The following is an 8,917-nucleotide window of genomic DNA, read 5'->3' on the forward strand; positions in this document are numbered from 1 at the left end:
CGCAGAGGGACTGGGACTCGGGAGCCGCAGAGTGCGTGCGACTTTTCTGTTACTGAGCATGCGCAGTAGAAATTGCGGCGGTCACCGCCCTCAGAGCGAAACAGGTAAAAGGAACTACCGTGGGGAAATGGCTACGGAGAGAGAGTAGGGGCAAAATTCTCAAAAATAAGAGGCTGGGTGGGGGGTTGTGTTTCTGGCTGGCTGGCGTCTTTCCACTGCACCCCCTAGCCAGGGCAGTGGCAGTGCAGGCCAAGGTGGGGGAGGTAATATATTGTATTAGACCAGCTTCTGGGGGTGAAAGAAACAAGTTCCTGAGCTACCCCGGAGCTCTTCTTCCGGTTAGAGTAGCTCGAACTTGTCTCGCTCACCAACAGAAGTTGGTCCAATAAAAATATTGCCAAACCCCCTTGTCTCTCTAATATCCTGGGACCAACAGGGCTACACTAACTAGGGTAACCAGATGTCCCGATTTTATAGGGACACAGTGGCATAGCCAGGAGGAGGGAACAGGGGGAGCAATAAAAAAAAAAAAGGCACCACCCGCTGCGGCGCTTTTACTCACCCGGTGGCGCTCTGGGTCGGGTCTTTGGCAGCAGGCCCTTCACTCGCTCAGTGTTTCTTCAGCAGCACTGAAGGTCCTACCACCAAAGACCCAGAGGGTCTGGGAGGCAGGAGCTGTGGGGGGCACTTTTGGGGGCCCTGCAGGCCCAGAGTGGCCCAGGGGATTAGTGGGAGACGGGGAGCAGCCCGCTCTGCTTCCCTTGCCCCAGCCCCTGCTGTGTCGCTCAGATGACCCTGATATCTGCTGGGAGAGCAGTACAGCGGTGCACGGACAATCCAGGAAGTTTTTGGAAAGTGTAGGGGACAATTTCCCAGTGCAAGTGCTGGAGGAACCAACTAGGGGCAGAGCTTTTCTTGACCTGCTGCTCACAAAGAGGGAAGAAGTAGTAGGGGAAGCAAAAGTGGACGGGAACCTGGGAGGCAGTGACCATGAGATGGTCGAGTTCAGGATCCTGACAAAAGGAAGAAAGGAGAGCAGCAGAATACGGACCCTGGACTTCAGAAAAGCAGACTTTGACAGCATCGATGAAGTGGGCTGTAGCTCATGAAAGCTTATGCTCAAATAAATTTGTTAGTCTCTAAAGCTCCATTAGTGTTCATTAACAGTTCTTTCATGTTTCTTTGGAAAAATTCAGGTGCACTGGTAATCCTAAAAGGTAATCTGAGAAAGCAAAACTGCCAAAAGGTGTGAAAATATAGTCAGTTTAGAACTCTCTTTGGCTAAAGGAGTTATCCAGAATCCACTCTAGACATCCAGCTTGGTGAATACTGTAGCTCTTTTCACTTGCTTTAGGAAGGAAGTCATCCAGTTTGGGTAAATATATTTTTTTCCTCACAACTGCTTCATTAAGTCTTTTAAGAGCCACACAGATTTGTATTGTTCCACTTTTCTCTACAACCAGTACTGTTGGGACACGCTGGCCTGCTGGCAATATCGAGAAAATCTCTGAGCCAATCTGTTCCATTCTCTTAAACTCAATTTCCACTTTATGAAGCAACGCGGGATAGGAATCCTGCAACGTGTAGGTACACTGCATGGTTCAGCATGGTCTCCGAAGGTTATTTGTACTGGATCTCAATTGAGTTCTTCCACTTTTCTCACTAGGCCCATCATGGCTGCCATGCTGCAGCTAAGAAGTTGTTGGTCTTTGATCACATGCACTCTGAATGCAAAGCTTTTGTCTTTGTAAATTGTTTCTGTTGTGAACTGGCCCATTCAATTCAGAATATCTCCAGGGCTAGTCAGAGCTGTGGGTGATTTCAGCACTGGGAGGGGTTGAAGGTGACTGTAAATCACTTCTGAGAGGACAGTCCCCTCTGCTCCGGAGTCAATTTTAAAGTCTGTAGTCTTCCAATGAATATTCAGTTTCACTCTCAAGGCAGGATATGTATCATCACACGTGATAGATCCCAGAAACAATGCTCTTGTCTGTAATTATAGTCAGCTCCATGACTACCTTAGTATTTTGTGCATTTATTACATATTTCACCACACATGAGCTATGGAACTTTCCACATCGTGTGCATTTAGTCTAAAATGTTTTGTAGTTAGCTTGGAACTCACTCAGAGCTCAGAACTGTTATGGTAATGACTTTTAGCACTCATACAGTGTCTGTTTACAGTGTGTAAGCTAGTTTCAAGTTGTTCTGCCTGTTGTTTTTCTGTTTGACTAGTTCAGACAGTCACACTGTCTGGAGTGGCTCACAACTGTGAATGCCTCCCTCAGGACAGTCAAAAGCAGGGCAGACACCCCAAACGTTGGTCTGTTCCATAATTAGATTTCACCAAGCCAATAACAAATATGAACTCCTGCATCACTATAACAGTCTTACTATGGAGTCACAGATAGTCCCCTTACACCAGTGGTGGGCAACCTGCGGCCTGTCAGGGTAATCCGCTGGTGGGTGAAGACAGTTTGTTTACATTGACAGTCCACAGACACGGCTGCCTGCAGCTCCCAGTGGCTGCGGTTTGCCGTTCCTGACCAATGGGAGCTGTGGGAAGCGGCCCGTGCCGCTTCCTGCAGCTCCCATTGGCCAGGAATGGCAAACCGTGGCCACTGAGTGGGAGCTGTGGGCGGCCATGCCTGTGGATGGTCATGTAAACCAACTGTCTCGGAGCCTGCCAGTGGATTACCCTGACGGGCCACGTGCGGCCCATGGGCCGCAGGTTGCCCACCACTGCCTTAGACTTTCCTGTCTATCTTGCCACCCAAACTGGACTTATAATGTGATAAATGGTCACATACACAAAAAAATCACAAAATATTCAGGTTGCTTCGAGTCCCACAAGACCAGTCACTTACCCTAGATCAATTGGTACTCTAGGTCTCACACCAAAGAGACTCCTTTAGCCATCCTGTAATAAACTACCTAAAGATTTATTAACAAGGAAAAAGATATAAAAAGTAGTTATTTAAAGGTTAAAGCAAGCAAACATATACGCAGAGTTATCTAAATCCTAAGAGTGACAGAGTTGTACTGAAGAGTCCTGTGGCACCTTATAGACTAACAGATAGACTCATAGACTTTAAGGTCAGAAGGGACCATTATGATCATCTAGTCTGACCTCCCGCATGATGCAGGCCACAAAGCCGTCCCAACCCTTTCCCTTGACTCTGCTGTTGAAGTCCCCAAATCCTGGTTTAGAGACTTCAAGTAGCAGAGAATCCTCCAGCTAGTGACCCCTGCCCCATGCTGCGGAGGAAGGCGAAAAACCTCCAGGGCCTCTGCCAATCTTCCCTGGAGGAGAATTCCTTCCCGACCCCAAATATGGCGATCAGTAGAACCCCGAGCATGTAGGCAAGATTCTCCAGCCAGACCCTCATTGGCCATTGATACTATTTACCAGCGATGGCACACTGTTCGTTTGACTATAATCTTGTTATCCCATTAAACCATTCCCTCCATAAACTTATTTAGCTTAATCTTAAAACCAGACAGGTCCTTAGCCCCCACCGTTTCCCTCGGAAGGCTGTTCCAATATTTCACCCCTCTGACAGTCAGAAACCTTCATCTAATTTCAAGCCTAAACTTCCCCACGGCCAGTTTATATCCATTCGTTCTCATGTCCACATTAGTACTGAGCTGAAATAATTCCTCTCCCTCCCTGGTATTTATTCCTCTAATATATTTAAAGAGAGCAATCATATCCCCCCTCAGCCTTCATTTGGTTAGGCTAAACAATCCAAGCTCCTCGAGTCTAAATACCCACTTAGTCAGACGCAAGCTTATGCTCCAATACATCTGATAGTCTATAAGATGCCACAGGACTCTTTGTTGCTTTTTACAGATCCTGACTAACACGGCTACCCCTCTGATACTTGAGAGTTGTACTGATCTGTCAATTCAAAATGTTTTTCAGGGCAGATCCAGGAGGCAGCCCCTGAGGCTCTCTGGCCCTTCAGAGTTCAAACAGTCAAAAAGATGGAAAATTTTCCCGTGGCTTTATTTTATTTCCTTCATTCAGTTTCCAAGCCCACAGGCTGAGCTTCCTTGCAGGTAACATTTTCCAGGTGCATTAGGGCCATTAATCCATCCTTAGTATTGTGATGTTCCTTAATGGCCCACCTGATTTTGATAGTCCTTCTGGATGGTGCAGGGGGTTGTAGCAAATTCCCTTGCCTGAGTTCACAAGGTCAGAGCAAACATTTTCAAAGTTATAAATTAACATTATCTTACCGCATGGAATTCTGGCAAGTGAGATTAATGCATGCAGCAACTTACAAGCATTTCATAGAGTCTAAACACTAAATAGATTCTTATAGGACTAATACCTATTTTGAGCAAAACTAACATACAGGTGGAACTGGTCTGTTCTCCAGCTATAAGTTTGTCAGTTCTTAACTAATGCTTGCAGCCTGGGCAAGAGCTGGCAACTGGCCTGCCAGCAGCACACAGACAACATTGCTATCTGGATAGGTGTGAATAGATTTAAGTCTGTTTTTAACTGTAGTTGCTATGAGAGGCTTTCATCTGTTACCCAATAACAATCCTGCATCTGATATTTTCATGTTTTGCAGTCCCAAAATTCACAGTTTTAGCGAAAGGATGTAGAGCTCTTATAAAAGAGCTCATATAAAGAGCTCTTATTTTCTCCTGGTTCTTGAATTCACTGGTAAAAACATGCTTTTTCATCAATCACATTTCTTGAGGTATAAAGTGTGCATCAAACAGTCAGAACCATTTCAGAGTCCTCTTTGTGACTGTCTTCAGTAAAGGCAAAAGATTTAAAGATATGTGTTGCCTGCTTCCCCACAGCATAAAATAAAGAAGATACCTAAATATCTCCAGTTGCCTAGTGCAGTTTTGTAGCAATGCAAAATTTTGTAAAATACTGCTTCCAGTCTGTCCATGCTGAAGGTGTATCAAAGTTGAAGTTCCCTGAAGCACTGAAGGGCAGCATGTTTTAAAATTTGCAACCTTTGTTGCTTTGTTCCTTCTGTTTCAGCCTTCTCTGGCATCAGTTAGGCTACCTTGACTTCTGACACCGTATAATGTACTCCTTGTACATGTAGACTGCAGGACTGCTACTAGTAGGCTAGGCTTCTGTACCAGATATGGACTGGCTACAGAGCTTCCTTCACAGACATACACCAGATGTGTTCACTGTAGGATCCTTTAATGTGCAGCCACTGCTGAGAGGTATAGCTATTGTACACTCAAGTATGGTATGATACACATCGCCACCTAGTGGCTGAACTGTATGATACAGTTTAACATTCTATTACATTTGCTTACATGGCTTGAGGGTTTTAAAGAATCCCCTGTCAATTTAGAGGAAACAAAAAACCAAAATCCCAAATAGCCTGTCAACAGCTGAGAAGAGGACACTGCTGGGTGTCGCACAGAGCACAGAAAAGTTCTCTTAACAACTCTGTGTGTGTGTGTGTGTGTGTGTGTGTGTGTGTGTGTGTGTGTGTGAGACAGAGAGAGAGAATATGAATGTGCGTGAGCACAAATGCCCTCCCCCTATAGAGCCCTCAAAAAGATTAGTCAATTTGCCAAGATTAATGAAAACATTTAGACCCCAAATCCTTCAAGACAAGGAAGGTGGACCCCTTAGGCTAGATTAGACCCTAAATATTTTGGTCCATCTAACCTGACTATTCATTTGTGATTGTTCTCGCCCTATGTAGATGTGTGATCCATAAAGTTCAGATTTTTATTTAATTAGTTTTTCCTCAAGAAAACCTTTATTATTTAAAAACAATACTATTTTTTTAACAATTATATAACTTCTTAATAGCTTTCAAGGTATGTCAAATGTCACCCAAAAGTAATAGATCTAACAACTTAATATTTGGGTAGACAAGCCTTAGACATTAAGGAGAGAGTACTGCTGCAATAGTGTATTTAATAATAAAAATGAACATTTAAAATTATATGTAAATAAAGTACCCAATCTTGAAGTTTAATAACTGTTATGATAAGGTTAGTATTTTTAAATGTAGAAAAATAAAAATGTTTATGATAAGATATATTAACAAATTAATTCAAATGTATCACATTTGCCAAATTATTTCCACATTTTAAACTGTTTGTACCCTTTTGAAATAAAGGGGGGATGAGGAAAAGTGAAAGGAAGCCAATTCTGATAGGGTCAATCTTGTGCATGAGAAGAAAAGAAAGCATCTTTTGATGAGGAACCAATACATGATACATATTCAGTGTCAGATTTTGCTGCCAGTAACAAAATCTGACAAGGAGGCCACATATAGCACATCAACTACATCTCCATGGCAGGAGGTGCAGCTGTCATTTTGAATCAAGGCCCAAACCTGCTAGCTGCTCCAGTGCAAGGCAGAGGCTCCCATTGCAACAGTTACAGCACATTTACCCCTGAGAACAAGTAACAATTCAGACAGAAGTTAGGCTGGCATAATGCTTTGCAGATAAATTTATGCATTTTTGGGTCTGCAACCAGAGTTAGCCCAGAACAGAGGAGTAACAGCTTCCCCCTAAAGACCTGTGTGCTAGCATTTCAACAGAAGATCTAAGTCCATAAGGTGGAAAGAATTCAGAAAGAGAAATAAAAACTACTGAGACCTAATTGTCACTCCCCCATTGAAGAACAGACAGTGGGGTTGGGGAATAAGGAAATAAGGTCCCATTTGACTGGCTATCCCAGCCTCTGGACTGTACTCAGAAAGTTGGGGATGAATTACTCAATCTACATTTCATAATGACTAGATTATTACATAGTTGTGCTGGTGTTAGGAATAAATACCTATTTTATTGGTAAACGTAATGTATTCTGACATACACCTTTGTCCACATACAATAGGAACTGTAGCATAACATAATCCTATTAAGAAAGTGATTAGAGAATACTACCGGGGAAAAGCAGAGCCTGGAAATATTTGAAAACCTTGACTCCTCTTTCTGCATCACAGACACATTTATACATAATCAAAAACATTTTCTAGTAGACCATAAAAATGTGTTTATATCAAAGCTGAGAACAAAAGGAAGTGGAGGATGCTAAGCTAGGAGGCTACCATTGAAACAGTTTATCTTAAATGTAAGCAAAAAGTTACAATATTTCTACCATGAACCATGTTACTCAGGAACAAGATGAACTGTTTTTTTTTCTTTCATGTTTTCCCTTGTAGCTAAAACTTCATTGCTAACTCTGATTTATATCTGAATTTGTCCTTGAGTATTTCACATGTAGTGATCACTAGACTAAATTATGTTTAAAAAGCTACTAATCTATGCTTTATGATATTGTCCTTCTGGTGTGAGAACCAGAAAGCTTGCTTAACACTAGGAAATATTAGATTCAACTTTCCACCAGTGGTTGCTACAGTGGAAGCTGTAGTGTAGAAAGGGCAAAAGTTCTCTTGCTATCACTGGTAGAGCTGCATTTTCTTGCTGTTGCCAGTGGAGATTTAGACCTGGTCTACATTCAGAGGTTAACTAAAGATGTGATTTTATACTCAGTTAAACCAATGCTATTGTGTGTTTGGATATTCATCGCCATTTAAATCTGGTTTGTTGTTGTTGGTAAGCGTACTGAGGTGCAAGCCAAACAAATAACTTGTTTTAAGTCTAGATTAGAGTTGTGATCCTGTTGTAACTTTAGCTATTTGGCAATCGATTAACACCTTTCTAAATGCTAATTTAGAAACTCCACAATAAATTTATTCCAGGACCCAAACATTTTTGTTAGTTACTCTAGGCTGGGATGGAAGTCGTCAATAGAGCTACTCCAATTACACCAGACGAAGATCTGGCCCTGTATCTCTAATGCTGGGCCAGGCAAGCCTTACTCACTTCTCCATCCTATCCTTTGTTCACCTTCCACCAATTTTTCCACTGTGCAGCAGCCAAAATGACCAATGTCATATTCTACCTAACATTTAGAAATGTAAAAATCTGTTTTGTGCTGTTACTTTAAACACTGAAAACAACGGAAAGGTGAGCACAATGGGCTAGTGGAGAACAGAGGACACCACAAATGCCACATTGCTTCACTCTATTCCACAACAGTTTTCCATAGAGAACACACACTAATTTAGAGAAAAAACACTGTCAATGTGAAAGTCACATTTTTGTTTGAAAATGTTGTACTTATTATAGTTAAAAACATCTAAGATTATTATGACTGTCTGAAACAAGCTGGCAAAACAATGCAAGGTTTACTTTGTACATAACATGCTATGAAATGTCAGTTTCACTATTTACCCCAAACAAACAGTATGCAAGGGAGAAACTGATTATAATGGTTAGTCAAATAGGGGAGCAAAAAAAAAAAAAAAAAAAAAAAATCCTGAAAGTGTTTTTAAAGGAATTATTTCAAAAATATTCAGAACATGGTTTAAAGTTGTTCTTTTTTAATTTTCAACTTGGAAGTTTTGAAACTAACTAGTGTCCCTTTAGCAACACTATATATAAAGTCAAGTCTATATCAATGAATGACAGGTGCAAGCTGGACAAAACAGGGTTAAGTGAGGTTCTCGTAAACTCAATGAGATGTTACAATAAAATTAAGTAAAGAATAAGTTTTGCCTTTTGTTGACAGAACAAGATTAAACCCCTGGATCACTCACAGACTTCAATTGCTGATTGAAACGTTCTGACCAGAAGTGGTCTCCTATTGGGGACCATATGGAGTGAAGAGAGGAAAGAAACAGGCTACCAAAAACAACTCAGATGTGTTTCGTATGGTGCCTACCAATCTTACCAAATAGGTCACTTGTATAGCATTTCCTGAGAGGAATGTCCACATGGGTAAGGGTGACCAGATAGCAAGTATGAAAATCGGGACAGAGGATGGGGGTAATAGGAGCCTATATAAGAAAAAGCCCCAAATATCAGGACATCTGGTCACCCTAGTAATGACATGAAATCC

General features: G+C 41.9%; 1 long non-coding RNA gene across 1 annotated transcript; it reads left to right on the forward strand.

Annotated features, from left to right (window-relative positions):
* The first annotated feature begins 17 nt into the window (after positions 1-17).
* LOC128834019 (uncharacterized) lies at positions 18-8,832 on the forward strand. Its single transcript, XR_008444374.1, has 3 exons — positions 18-104; positions 3,926-4,062; positions 8,588-8,832. It is a non-coding gene; the product is annotated as an uncharacterized LOC128834019 (long non-coding RNA).
* Positions 8,833-8,917: the final 85 nt, after the last annotated feature.

Source organism: Malaclemys terrapin, chromosome 3 (genome assembly GCF_027887155.1).
Source record: "Malaclemys terrapin pileata isolate rMalTer1 chromosome 3, rMalTer1.hap1, whole genome shotgun sequence".
Lineage (NCBI taxonomy): Eukaryota > Metazoa > Chordata > Testudines > Emydidae > Malaclemys > Malaclemys terrapin.